This window comes from Temnothorax longispinosus, chromosome 9 (genome assembly GCF_030848805.1).
Source record: "Temnothorax longispinosus isolate EJ_2023e chromosome 9, Tlon_JGU_v1, whole genome shotgun sequence".
Lineage (NCBI taxonomy): Eukaryota > Metazoa > Arthropoda > Insecta > Hymenoptera > Formicidae > Temnothorax > Temnothorax longispinosus.
In genome coordinates, this window is record NC_092366.1 from 18,584,712 (window position 1) to 18,598,942 (window position 14,231).

The 14,231-nt window shown below is 39.3% G+C and overlaps 1 long non-coding RNA gene across 1 annotated transcript; it reads right to left on the minus strand.

The window, feature by feature from the left end:
• Nucleotides 1-12,731: 12,731 nt before the first annotated feature.
• Nucleotides 12,732-14,217, minus strand: LOC139819033 (uncharacterized). Its single transcript, XR_011733578.1, has 3 exons — nt 13,690-14,217; nt 13,316-13,441; nt 12,732-13,056 (listed from the first exon to the last, which is right to left on the minus strand). It is a non-coding gene; the product is annotated as an uncharacterized lncRNA (long non-coding RNA).
• Nucleotides 14,218-14,231: the final 14 nt, after the last annotated feature.

Consider the following 14,231-nt stretch of genomic DNA (forward strand, 5'->3'; position numbering starts at 1 on the left):
CCTCGAAACATTATCATATTTCGGATGGAGGGTTGCATTTTCATAATGGTAGGATTCCGTAAGGTTCACTTTTTTTATTCTTTTGCCACGAAAAAGTGCGTGATTTACGTCACGTGAATTTCATACGCGCAGTACTGTCATTTGCTTGTATCCAAATTTTAAACGGATATCATAAGTTCTCTCACCGTCGCGGCGTCGCCAAAATATTCGCTTCGAGAAAGTAAATTATAGGAAGAGATGTGCCAACGACGATACTTTCGAAATCTACCCGACGCCCCTTGACGCGCGTATAAGAGAAGTCGACATGGCATTATTCGCAGTCATCGATTCCTCTCACGATGCCGAGAAAATGAGAAATTGAAAGGATAGGTCAATGATATGCGTTCCTGTCGCGTGGTTTCGACAGGAACTATTTCCCAGTTTCTCCCCTATCCCCTTTCTCATTCTACATCCGCATCCTAAAGCCATCATTCCGCTGCGCCTCTTTCATTTATTTCTCGGTATTGGGTTATATTTTCGGTTATATGTTACGTTTATCACTCAGTTGATACAATGTATAGATTGTTGTTAAAATTCTTAGACGGATTTTTCCGTTCGCGATGATAGTTTGGTGGTTAATTAACATCTCGGCGTTTTCGTAATAATTATTATTTTCGCTAAAGAAAAGAGGCCCTGCGAACTATTGCTGCATCGATTAAACAGTACGCCTGGAAAGTTAGTTCATGAATTTTGGTAACACCCTGTATAACACCCTCGGCGTTGCGATGCAGCGGGAAACGAGATCGTTGACCTCGCGAAGTTTTGCGATGCTGAAAGTCGGTTGCGGTCGGCGGAGCGCAATAATTGCGAGTCGCCCGTCGAGACGAGCATAGATGCAGATGCGAGCAATCATACGGGGATTTATTAGTTTTCCATAAGATCGAAAGAAAAAAAGAACAATATGTACTACGACTGCGAAATACCACGAAATGCCGACTAAAGAATCTCGCGACCTGCCGAACTGCAAAACGACATGAAAATCTGTGCCTCCACTGAGCCCCGAAATAAGGGATTCGAGAGATGTCTGACAGTCGTCGATATTTTATCGAATCAGATCGGTATGATAAAAATTTTCTCGCATCTCTTCATTTTTTATATGTCTTACGCGTTTCATTAATATCTGTCAAAATTTCTACGTAACAACAAACGGAAGTATTTTTTATTTTTTTTAAATTTAAGTAGCCTGCGTTCAAAATTTGTGGTATTCAATTTTAACTTAAGAACAACAATTTATTCGAATTTTCGTACACACGAGTAAATTTCTTGTGCTGATAAATAATTTACGCATGGATAATTAGTATAATGATAAAATATTTCTCGAGTATATCCCATGCCATAAAAGAGAACAACGATATCGTAATTAACAGCGAAATACAAAGCATAAAACGCGGTTACATTCACATTCCCTTATAAATCTTCCGATTTTAATGAGTTCTTTTAAATAGGATCGTTAGACCGCGGTACCGAGAGCTTAACAAAATTTATGGTATCCGTTGAGGGTTGCGGAAGACGACGGTACAGTACAAAGGGAGCGCAAAGAAATCGGAAACCCGAAACGAACAGCGTTTCCCTCTCGCCGTACCGTTCTTGGCGATGGAATCTATCGCGAAGGCAATTTCGGTGTATTCACGGTCGCTTCCACCGCTAGTTAACCATTGTAACATCCGCGCGGGGGAATACATTGATACACCCCCGACCGCACCCGCATGAACATTCAATCCGCACGCGAAACTTTTCGCGTACCGAACGATCGGACCCTCGAACTCTGCGTAATTCAATTGAAACTGCAGCCGCGATCGAGCTGTGCAAGCCCTGCAATGGCTTGTTGTCGATTAAAAAGTGGAACGGGAAGGAAGAGAAGGAGAGAAAAAAAAGGGACAAGAGTAGGAAGGATGTGCAACGAAAATCGTAACGAAAAACTTACCGCTCCCATATCACCGTCAAGGGCGGACTGAAAGCTCGTTCAGTTCAGAAAAACGATTCGAGATCCAGTTTTTCGTGTCGGTTCGATACTTTCGCGGCGTATAAGATAATGTTCTCGTTCGTTTTAATAGCACGAATTGTCAGCGACCGAAAAATCGACATTGAAGGCGAAACGTTAATCAAACCGTGATACTGAGTTTTTATTTCGATGTGGCATTTGTTCTTCTGCTACGTGCTTCCTGCGCGTTTTCTGTCTCCACCGGTACGAAATCAGATACGTGAAAAAAAAAAGGAAATGTTTGTCATAGCGTGACGCGGCGCAATGTGGATACACCCAGAAAAAAATTGCATTAACGGTACACCAGAATTTTCGTGCTCGCTCACTTCAGATTTCAAAATTGAAAACCGATTATATTAACGGTAAAAACAACTTTTGTTTCGATCTTTTATGCAGCTCGTTTTCGTGCTCCGAATTCTTTGAATATTTTCACGATGAATTCTTGAAATATATGCGATAAGAACCATTACCCAACAAACGGATAATGGAAAAACCGGGGCGAAAAAAGCGACGCGGAAAATTCTAAAAAGAAAAGAGACGCGCGCGCGCTGTAATTGGGTTACTCCGGACATTGCAGATTTTGTTGCATTGCTATGCTGCATCGCTATGCTTTATCGGAACGTACATATCAACGGCGAGTTAAAAACAATGGCGCGACAGAAACAAAATATAAATTTTCATCCTGCATTTCGCAAGCATTGCGATCCTAGTGTCACGAATAAATCTCAACACGGAGAAAATCTACAGACGCAATAAAGCTCCGAATATTATTAGCGCCGTGGTACACAAATATCCGTGTAAATATGTCAGTAAAACGAGCGTAAATAGACTCTGTAATCCCGACAGTATAATATGCTCTTATGTAGCGGATGTATAGAACGCCGCATAATTATAATCAGCAAGTTGCAAGATGCGTGCGCGATCGGGTAATAATAAAATCATACGCGAGGTACATATCCTTCGCTTTTCATATTTTCGCTTCCGCGCTAAATATAGCACAACCTGTTTTTCCGTTTTAATATTAACCAATTAAAAAGATCAAGCTAAATACTTTAAATATCGTATAAGTTTGACCGAGGCAAAACCTCCGGCTTAAATGTCAAATATTGTCTCTCTAGCACAATTTTTTGAAAAATATCTAAAAATGCGTGATTATATATTCCTTTGGTAAACTTTAATACACTTAAAAATGATATACTGCGATGCACGAGAGAAAAATTATTCTTGACTTATTATATATATAATTTTATTCGAGATAAAATTTTTAGGTATTGCTTATGATAACCTTTTTTAAATAATATATGATTATCTCTCTCTCTGGAAGATATTAATATCTATATAAAATAATTTTATCCATAATAAATTTTATCCATATTATATAATTTATTCGAGATAACATTTTTAAGTATCGCTTATTGATAACCTTTTTTAAATAATATATGATTATCTCTCTCTGGAAGATATTAATATATAAAATAATGTTATCCATAATAAAGTTCAAACAATATGAGACATTGGTCATTAATGAATCAAATCGAAATGTCTGAAGTGGCTGAACGAATTTTCGATTATACCGGTCAATTTTACATTGCGTAACCATGAATTTTTTAGCTGAGATAAGTAATTATGGATCTGCGCGTATTCAACGTGGCGTGCGCGACCGACTTTGAAATCACACGAAATATCATGTATCGCTCACTTCGATCGCGTGATGGAAAACGTACGATAATCCGTGATTCCACTTTTGTTACTACTTCGGCTTAACTGCATCACGCCTCAGCTGTTTCTCCAATTTTTCAAAATGCAATAACCTGCGTTATCGCATTGGCACACGCATGCACCCGGGATATTTCATGATCAAGACAAATTCCCAAAAATTGAACGACTGACGTTTCCACCGCCGTCATCGTCACACCTCGTTCGAGACACACGATTTTTAACACATTATTAAGAGATCGCTCGCTTAGCATCAGTTCTGTGTCTAAATTTCGTCTACCGTCTAGATTTTGATACTAAACTACCCCGCAGAATTTTCTTTACGTCTGCGCGTTTATGTAGCATAGTCTGTTATATTCCACAGTTCGCTATCGTACGAATTAATTTATTCCACGTCCGGTGAAATCGCAACTGTTAGTGCTGTTAGTCTGTTGATATGCTTGGTCCAGCATAGCCTGATACCGACACAACGGAATAAAGTGCATTTGCAAATGCAGTCCCATCGGGATGCCCGATCATTTCGCGGTATAATCCAAATTCCTGCATCAGCATCTCGATTCCGATGTAACACCCACGCGTTATCCCCTCATAATGTTCGCAGATTTGTCTTCGTTATCGCGAGCACCATCCATCAACAAAGACATTTGCACGAGTTCGTTGCCCGATAAATGCGGTGAATGATACGCGCGATAGATATCTATGAGTATCGATTGCGCGCTTCAGCTGTTCGCGAAGTACGTTGATGAGGTGTGCATCGATTTCAGGTGCTAAGACAATCTGGCTCTCATAAATTTTTCGTGTCAACCGCTAGGTAGAACAACTCGACAAACTTGCGGATAAATATAGAAATTCAGATACGAAAATGCAATCACTAATGGTCGTTAAAAGTGTATCTTGAATTATACTATATGCGATTCCTATTGATTCATTGCGTTTTAATGAAACACTCGCGAGTAATAATGAACAAAATATGATGTTTACGCGGCATATATCTTATTTTGTCGTTGATGTAACAAAACAGACACACGAGATTGAAAGTCTTCGCTAAAAGTCGCCAGCAAATCGTTAAAGTTATAACAGATATACTTGTTGATCATAATTTGGAGAGAAAAAGCAGATTTCTTATCAAATGAGATTAGTAGTTAAACCTTCATAAATCATATTTCTAATTTCCTGTCTCACGACTGATCTGACATTTTCAGAAGTGAAAACTAGAAATGAAATTTGGAAGTTACGGAGTACAGCTCTTAAAATAAAACTGTATATTTAGAAGATTGGAAAATGTTAGCAATTTAAACGAATTAAAACAGTAGATGAAATATGTATAATTTTAATTAAAAAAATACAAAAATGTGCGGAAAATGTGATCGCTACTAAAACGAATTACAGTTTTAAAGCTCGTAATGATACACGCGGTTTTACCAACAAATTTTATAACTGGAACATGTGAAATATATAAAACCACGGGCATAAACGATAAAAACAAAAATGCGCGAAGCACGCGCGAGTCAAATATTAACATATTAGCGAATTCGTTTCCCTTCAAAGCTGGTTGGAAGGTGAAATAATCGCACGAGACTGTTCGCGCGCGGGAGTGCAACGTGGTATGCGCGCACATTGGAAAGGTGCCCCTCTCGGAGTATCGAAAAGCAACGTAATATCGCGCCGCTGTACCGCTCGCGATGGTGTGCGCGCCTTGCGTGTTAGTGTGTGTACATTACTTTGGGGGCGAGCAGCCGGAAACGGTGAGTATCGCACGTGCACCTGTATATATAATCCGCAATATCCCTCGTGTGTGATATCACCGTCGACAGCCTCGTGTCCATTTACCTACTATCTGCCCACGCGGATACAGAGTACTGGTTTGCGTAGTCCTTTTTCCTCCGTGCCTTGCGCCCAGTTTAAACCGAAATACGACTTTTTTCCGACCCGAATCGTTTTCGCGTCGATTCTCGCGTTGCTTCTCGCGCGTGTTGAAAATGTTATCCTACGAACGTGATTTTTTTCTTCTCGTCGCTTCTCTCGTATCTTTCGCAGCGACACGCAACGATACCCGCGGTGCTAACAAGAGAGATTTCACGAACACGAAACTTATCAGTCTCTTTGGTTTCGAGAGACTGATTCACCACCCAGATGTATTAACAAATAAAACCACCGTACTTTTTAATATTTTCTGTAGATCTAACGATATTCCGACCATCTTATTTCTAGCACGAAATAATTCAAATCTCTAAGCAAATGCGCTATCGGAAGGACTAAATGTTACAGAGGAATTGACCGCCGACTGCAAGCGCCACTAATGCACGCGGATGTGCATATAATATAACGTCTTTGCAGGAAGTTTCGAGAGAGAATAGGGAAGCTGAGCACATCTGAGCTTCCTTCAGCGCCGCTTTTGTTTTTGGCACGAAATTCCCATTTCCGTTTCTTGCCCGCGGCGCGCTACCGCGACTGAAAAGTAGAAAGTTAAGTGGAGTATCATCGTATAGTCGATTCGCTTTACAGCTTCCCTAAGGAGTTAATCGTCCACTCGACTGTCAGCGTCTCTCGCCTCAGCGCCGTTATTATTTCTGTTTATCGGAAACACGGGCGTTATCTCAAAACGCATTAAATCGAGTTCGAAGGTGGAATGACGACGCGGAAAGCGACTCTCCCTTATTCCACGATTTCTCTTGGATTTCTCATTAAAGATAATCATTCTAAATGCGAACACGGTCGCCGTCGTCGTAGCGCGGCCGTTCCCGTTCGTCCCACATGGATCAAGATTAATTTACTGAAGACGATGTTGAATCCGCGGAGGGAAAAGACGTGCGAGTACTTTTCTTTGAGTCGCGGCTCTTTAACGAGACGAACAGATTGCGATGCGACGAATATATTTGGCACGGAGACACTGCGGAACAGGCGATAATAAATCGCGAAACATAAACGAAATTAATAGACTAAATAACTGAATACATATCTGCGAGCTGTAACGCACGGACGGTTGGAATCACGGTAGCTCCCAACCTCCCAAGCAATTCGCATATAACTTCTGATCTATTAAACGCTTTACGGTAGTTTAGTAGTTTAGCGCCGCGAAGGTATGTACTCCGCGTATATCGAGCTGCCATATCTTGGGATATATGTAGTCAGTTGAACGGGTCTATAATCCTTCGTCTCTTCGTCCTGTCTCTAACACGTCTGTATAACATCTTAATACCTGAATATTCAAATACCTCGAATGTCTCAACCGTCCGCAATATCGGATGGTCTAAAGATATTTCCAAAGTATAGGGGGACATATATACGTTAAAATCTAATAGAATAATATACTTGAGCCGGTCTATTTTCGTTAGAATAAAAGATGATCCAACGTCTACACACTCGAGTTCTCGTTCGAGGGATCCCTATTTCTAGATAATAAGCTTTCCGAAATGTCATCAACAATATCTTTAGAGATATTGTTTCTTAACAATTTATGTCTTAACTATTCTAATCGAGTTTATCTTATTTGATTTAATACGAACTGATCACATTACTAGTAATCTTTCTTGGTATATTTTAGAAATAAATTCTTAATGGAACGTATATATTTGCGAAACTCAATACCATGATTATCCAGGCAGAAAATAGTTTAAACGAAGACTGATTTAAAAAATTACAAGTGCCTTTTGATATTTGTCGAGAAAAGATCGGTTCCAAATACGCACTCGAGAGTGCACTGGGCAAAACATCTTCAATGAAAAGGACATCCGGTGGCATGGTTCTAGGATGTCCTGTACAGCAAGAGCCTCGGTAGTCTCGGTACCTTCATGCATCGTCATCTCTCCCCCCCCGAGCAAAGTTAATAACTCGATTAATCGATGGCGTGGGTATGCATGGCGCAGCTCGCGCGTTTGCAAACGCGAACTGCCGATTTGTCGATCGGAGACCAAATCGAATACTCAATTAGGTTCGAGCAGTTTTCCAATAGTTCTGACTTCTGAATAGAGGACCGGCCCGCCCTATCTGAGTCTCCTTCGGACTGTCTGAATAGATCAAACTATTTCGAGTGGGCGTGGGTCGAGGTTCAAATATTCGTGGTCGCATCAACGAATGCATTTCCGTGTCCCGCCTTCCGAAAGATAAATACATAATCGATATCTAGCTGCATATTACTCGCGTGGAATTTACGCAGACGTGCGCCGCGTAATTATCGTAATCCCGAAGAGATATGCCGGATATTTGCGTGTGTAAAAAATCCTTATCGTACAAGGAAAATTAAATCGGAGCGGGCTAATCTCGTGGAGCAACGAGTCGTGCTTTCGGAAGGCCGACGTTAAATAAGCCGCACGTTTTCCGCGAATAACTCTCTTGTTTTCGTGCGCGGGCGTAAATGCGCGAACGTTGCAAACAACCGCGGCGTTCTCGTTAAAGAGCGAGCGCGATGAGACGAAATATCGCAACGCTGATACAAAAAGCCGCGCAGCGTTTCGTCAGCTGTAATTTTCTCGGCTGAAAGCTCAGGAAGAATTTCGAGCCCGTTGTCGGTAATTTCGAAACATATTTGGGAGCATCGGAGCGGTGAATAGATACGCGCGATGACCGCGAGATTCGTTATAAACATTATCGGTATCGCGATGACGCTCCAAAAAATCCACTGGAATCAGTAAAGGCGAGTCATAGAGTTATGACGATGTAACAGTGATTTTTAATTGCAATGCTAAATTATTAATTTTTTTATTACGAAGCTTTTTTTAATTATCGAAACAAGCGAAATAAAAATGCAAAAGTTTATTATTTTCATTTAAATCGTGGAAATAAATAAAATAATTTCCATCATGTTAATCGACAATCGATATTATTTTCATGTTATTCAGAAAAACACTATTATTATTTTTATATTTAGAGAGAGTTACGAGAAACTCCTTAATCCATCGCTCTGAATTCGCAAATTTCTTTAACCGCAAATGTCTCAATCCTTGTTGGACTATACGTGTGCGGCGCGTTCGTAGTTAAGGGATTGAATCGCAAAAGGGTGGATAACCACGACGTTAATTCTCTTGTGCTAGAATCGTTTTTATGCGACCGCGATCTTCCATTTGTTCTGCAACTTGTAATTTTCGAGAGGTAGCGCGTTATAAACGCAAGAATGTAATCGCGATGGAGGTGCGCAGCACAAAGGCTTCCGTGGTATGCCGGGCTACCAAACAACTGCAATTTTCCCCTCTCGGAAGCCTGCTTTGCAGCTCGCGATTCGCAAATATTTACGACGGAGAAACGTAGGTCGCGTACCTACATCTCAACATCGAGTTAATAAAATTCATTGCCTTCGACGGCGACAAATCCCATTCATTTTCCGGCTATTCGCTTATCTTCAGTACCTACATCATACATTTTCTATCTCAAAACGCAATCTACGGATATAAGCGTGTTGCCGCATCTATATAGTCACAAGCTGATGAAACGATATTACACGAGTACAAAGATTTCCCTGGTATTTCGAATTTTCTACGCTAAAAAAATCGTTTAGAGCCCTTTTCTGATTCTCGAAGATCGTAATTAGAAAACTGTCATTATCCGATAAGCACGAGCAGCATTCTAGTGAAAGTCCATTTACGCATTCCAGTGTGCCAGTAATTATAGGAATTCTTTATTAAAAGCATTCTATATATTTTCTCGTACTACACACAAACAACCTTTATTAACGAAACGGAAACTCATGTGTCTTTATAAGTATTTCACAGATTCTCATAACAGAAAAGTTATGTCACATATAATAGTTATATTAAAATATATATTAAATGCTTTGTAAAGTAGAGAGAGTATTATAGTTAACTGGCAAACGCTTCAGAATCAATGCCTACGAAAGTTCACCCGCACTCACTGCAAGATTAACGATTTCACTCGTAGCCGCACTATTTTTTGCGTATGCGACGAGAAGGGCGAACACTTAGGAAATCGAGAAAACGATAAGCATCCACCGAAGAGCGGGGCGCGATAAACGCGTACTCGGAAAGGGCGCCGGATAATTAGAAAGACTATCTTAGGAAAAGATCCCACTCTTGTGCACATTAATTATTTCCCTTTCCTTCCTCTTCCTTTTTGGACGAATAAAATCTGATTAAGACGATCAACCTCGGCTCCACGGACACGGAACTAACGAAAAATGGCGTAAACGAAAGAACAAACGGGGAGAAAGAGACAGATCTGTTAAAAAGCGGCGCAAATTGAAATGGAAGAGAAAAGAATCGCGGTTGTGAAAGAACGAGAAGTAGAGAGACTAAGGAAAGGAAGAAGTAGCGATGGAAGAATGAATCGACTTTAGAGAGAAAGAAAGAAATGAATGAGAGAGAGAGAGAGAGAGAGAGAGAGAGAGAGAGAGAGAGAATTTACAGTGGAAACCGAAATAGATGCAACCTTTTCTCGCGCAAAGTTCCCGAATTCCGCGCATCGCGGAACTTGTGCTTTAGAAGCCATCTCAATCTGCGCAACAAATTTTAATCAAGATAAATATATTTATTACCATTCCGAGAGATGTAATAATTTAAATTAGAAACTGAGATCGCGCGAGGGTTGTGCGTGGAGAAGGAAAATTGGTCAGATTTTGTATTCAAACTCGGAAATTACAGACTTTTATAACTCAATGAGATAATTTCAAAGAAAAAATTCACACGTGATTAATAGATCATATTTTCTTTAATTGTATGCTTCTCATATTATATTATTTCACATACTTTATATTCTATATTATTAGAATATAGAATATTAATAATAAATATTATTAGTAGGAATATTTTGTTATAATATCGCGCTATTATTTATATAAGGATTCGTGTTTGTGGCTACCTAAAATTACTCAATTATACTCAGTCATGCTCTATTATGTTTCGACACAATGCTTATAGAAATCTCTCTGGCATAGAAATATTTCCCTGTAAATTTCCCTAAAAACAACGTTCCCTGTTTAAGAACTAAATAATAAAACTGCATTAAAAGCATTATATTCGTTTTGCAGTACGCAAAACGAGTATAATGCAACGCACGTAAACTAACTGTAAATCTTGTAAATTATTACATTCATCACTATATAATGAACGTTGCTATCTTTCTTACATTAACGTCATTAGTCTCTCACATATAGTATTAAAATTATAATTCCTATTTACGATTCCCGTAGTACTTTCTTGATGCTTCATAAAACAGAGTGTTCGAGCAAACAAAAAATTTTTAATGTTGTGATGAACGGGCAGACAGTCGAGCTTGATAACAAATTTACGACCGACACACGATGCGCGGATATTTTCTGCATTGGAAGCTTTCGGAGAATGCTGTGAAAAAAATGGAGAACGTGCTTAAAACCATTTTCCCTGAACGCGGTCGGTCACGGCCATATAATTGGTTAACTTGCGTTTACATCCGCGCGGCAGCCTGTTAATTTCTATCCGTCTCGTTGAGCCGCGAGGTAATGGAAACTATAATTCCCGACCTGTTTCGACGATCACGTACGATGCCGCCGTGACGACATTAGAATCTGGTAAAAGAGCAACCTGATGTACCGCGTGTTGACCTAAATCTCTGAAATACAATTCGCTTCTCGCGAATAGCCATCAACCTTTCAACGGAGTTGTCGAATTTTGAAAGAATTCATACCTTTAAGTTCAACGCGAGGTGTTGACGTGACATGACTAACATAAGTAAAGCTTTTATAAGAGATTTAGACGCAGTGTTATTGATTACGAAGAAGTTGTTATCGAATAAATACGTCACGTATTAATATAGAAAGATTAAAATAAATAAAGTATAAAATAAATAAGATATTAATAACAAAAATTAACAATAATACCATTTTCCAATCTTCAATCTTTTATATATACAAGCACACACTCACACACATGCTCTAATATTCGATATAACGAATGGAGCAATATATAGCGTTAACGGTAATAATAATTTATAAAACTTTCTGTGTTAAATTAAAATATATTCCAAAAATAATAAAATAAAAATGATAAAAAAAAATTATTTCTTCCTTAATTACTCGCGTAACACTTGCCGAAGACAAAAATAAGCAGACGTTATTAAATATCGCGCGCGCCCGCAGGACCTTCCCTTTTACCTGATCTTATACGTGTAACAAGTACGTCTATCGGTTGCGGAACTTCATCAACTTCTTCCCACGCGCATCGGCAAATGCCAGCATTCAAGGATATAATACAAGGCAGAATATAAGAAAGGCGAAAAAAATCGCTGGACTCGTCAGAGCGTCTGCTTGGCCGTGCGATACGAACGTGTATGAACACTATGAACGTGGCATGAATAACTTCCCAGGGGATTTTTCTTCCTATATATATATGTATAAAATAAATGCGAGAAATATAGTAGGCAGCCGCTTCCCCGCGTGCGCGCCGTATATATTACAGATTAATCTTTGTGCAATCAGAAACGAATATCTACGCCAACGCGCGCGCGATAAATATTCCGCATCGCTTTCTGTGTATATATCGTATATCCTCTCTTGTGTGAAAATCTCCCACGTGAGGTGAAACTTGACGTTAACTCCTAATGACGAGCGGACCACTAAGCGCGCCTGTATTACTTACAAGCGCAGTTCTCACGCGTCGGACAAGCTAGATTAATTTTTCGAATGAGCGAAAGAAATTTCGATTTGCGTGAGGCGAGCGCCGGTCTTGTTTCGCGCGTGGGTCGCAAAGACGTTTCGCGGGAACAAGTGAAAGGAGCGATGCAATTCGAGCATCCTTTCATCCGAACGCGAGGGCAGGACCGGAGGAATGCGCGCGATCCCATCCATCTTAATTAAAATCTAATTATTGATTCTAATAAATGAAGTTGAAGAAGGCAAGACATGTGAAGAAATATTAATTAAATATTTTTTTCAGTTGTGGAAAAGTCAATGTAAATTCTTTCCCATAAAAGAATTGATTAAAAGTATGTTTTCTATAAGAAAATCCTTGTCTTCCATTGCGATAAGGTAATACTTTTTCCTTGTCCTAATTACAAATTTTCCTTCTGCGTATAATAAATTAATAAAAAAATCACGTTTAATTTCTTAAAAGTATACTCTATTTACTGAACACAAGAATTTTAAATAGAATTTTAAAAATTAAACTCTTTTTTAATTTCTACTCTCTGGCTAACTTTACTATTCGATTGAAAAATCGATTGGTTAAACTATCCGCGAAAGACACAATATGTATAAACCAATTATATTTACCGCATGTTGTTCCGCCGGCGCCTGATGCCTCTCCCAGACCTCCACTTTCTTTCACGCTGCTCGGGGTGTCCTTCGTGTTTCCTCGATGCGAAGCTGATGCTCCTTCCTGCGCGCGCGTCGATATGTTCTGTAACATAAAAATAAACAAATCGATTAAATAATTGTCACGCGCATCGAACATCTTATTCGTTATTCCGATTAATCTTTTCCTAAATTACTTCTTCGAAAAAAGTCTCTACGTTAGAATCAACTTGAATCAAATTTTTCGATTTATTTCTTTTTACTAATTTATATTTCGAAACACGGTTTAATGTAGCAACTAAATAAAAACAAACGAAAAAAGAGATTCTATAATATCTTTAGAAAAAATAAAAAATAACACTTACCAGAAGTGTTAGTACGCCGATGATGCCCGATGCCTCTCCCAGGCCTCCACCTCCTCTCAGGCTGCTCGAGATGTCCATCGTGTTTTCTCGATGCAAAGCTGATGGTCCTTCCAGCGTGGATATTTTCTGTAACATAAAAATAATCGAATAGATTAAATAATTGTCACGCTATTCGTTATTCAGATTAATACACATTCAATTTACTTCTTCGCAAAAAAGGTCTCTACGTTAGAATCAACTGGAATCAAATTTTTCAAATTATTTCTTTTACTAATTTATATTTTAAAACACGGTTTAATGTAGCAACTGAATAAGCACAAACGAAAAAACAGATTCTATAATATCTTTAGAAAAAAATAAAAAGCAACATTTACCAGAAGTGTTGATACGCCGATGCCCGATGCCTATCCTAGGCCTCCTCCTCCTCTCAGGCTGCTCGGGATATCAGGTTCGCAGAATTCCCTCGCTGCTCCGATGTCACCTTCTGCGTCGTTATTTTCTGAAATATTCAAATGAACGATTCGATTAAGTAAAGACAGAAGAGATAGAACATTGTTGGACATAAGTGACATAGTACGTAAAAATCAGTTACACTCACCACTTTCTTTCCTGCTGTTCCGGCCGCAAAATCCACCACCACCTCCGGGTCAGATAAGAGTCTCGAGCCACATTGAGACTCGTGGCAATGCAGTGTGACTTCATCCATTAAGCAAAAAAAGTCAAGAAGCCATTTCGGTTATATTGCATTAATTTTACGACGTTGTTGCAATATAGTCGAAATGTTTCTTGACCTTTCTCGCTTAATAGAAATGTAATTGCTGAAAGGAATTAAAAATTGTTCTCTACTTTTTTTTTTTTTTTTTTTAACGTGGTGGAAATCTTCGAAAGACACCCTCGCCCTGTGGTAGGGAGGGGG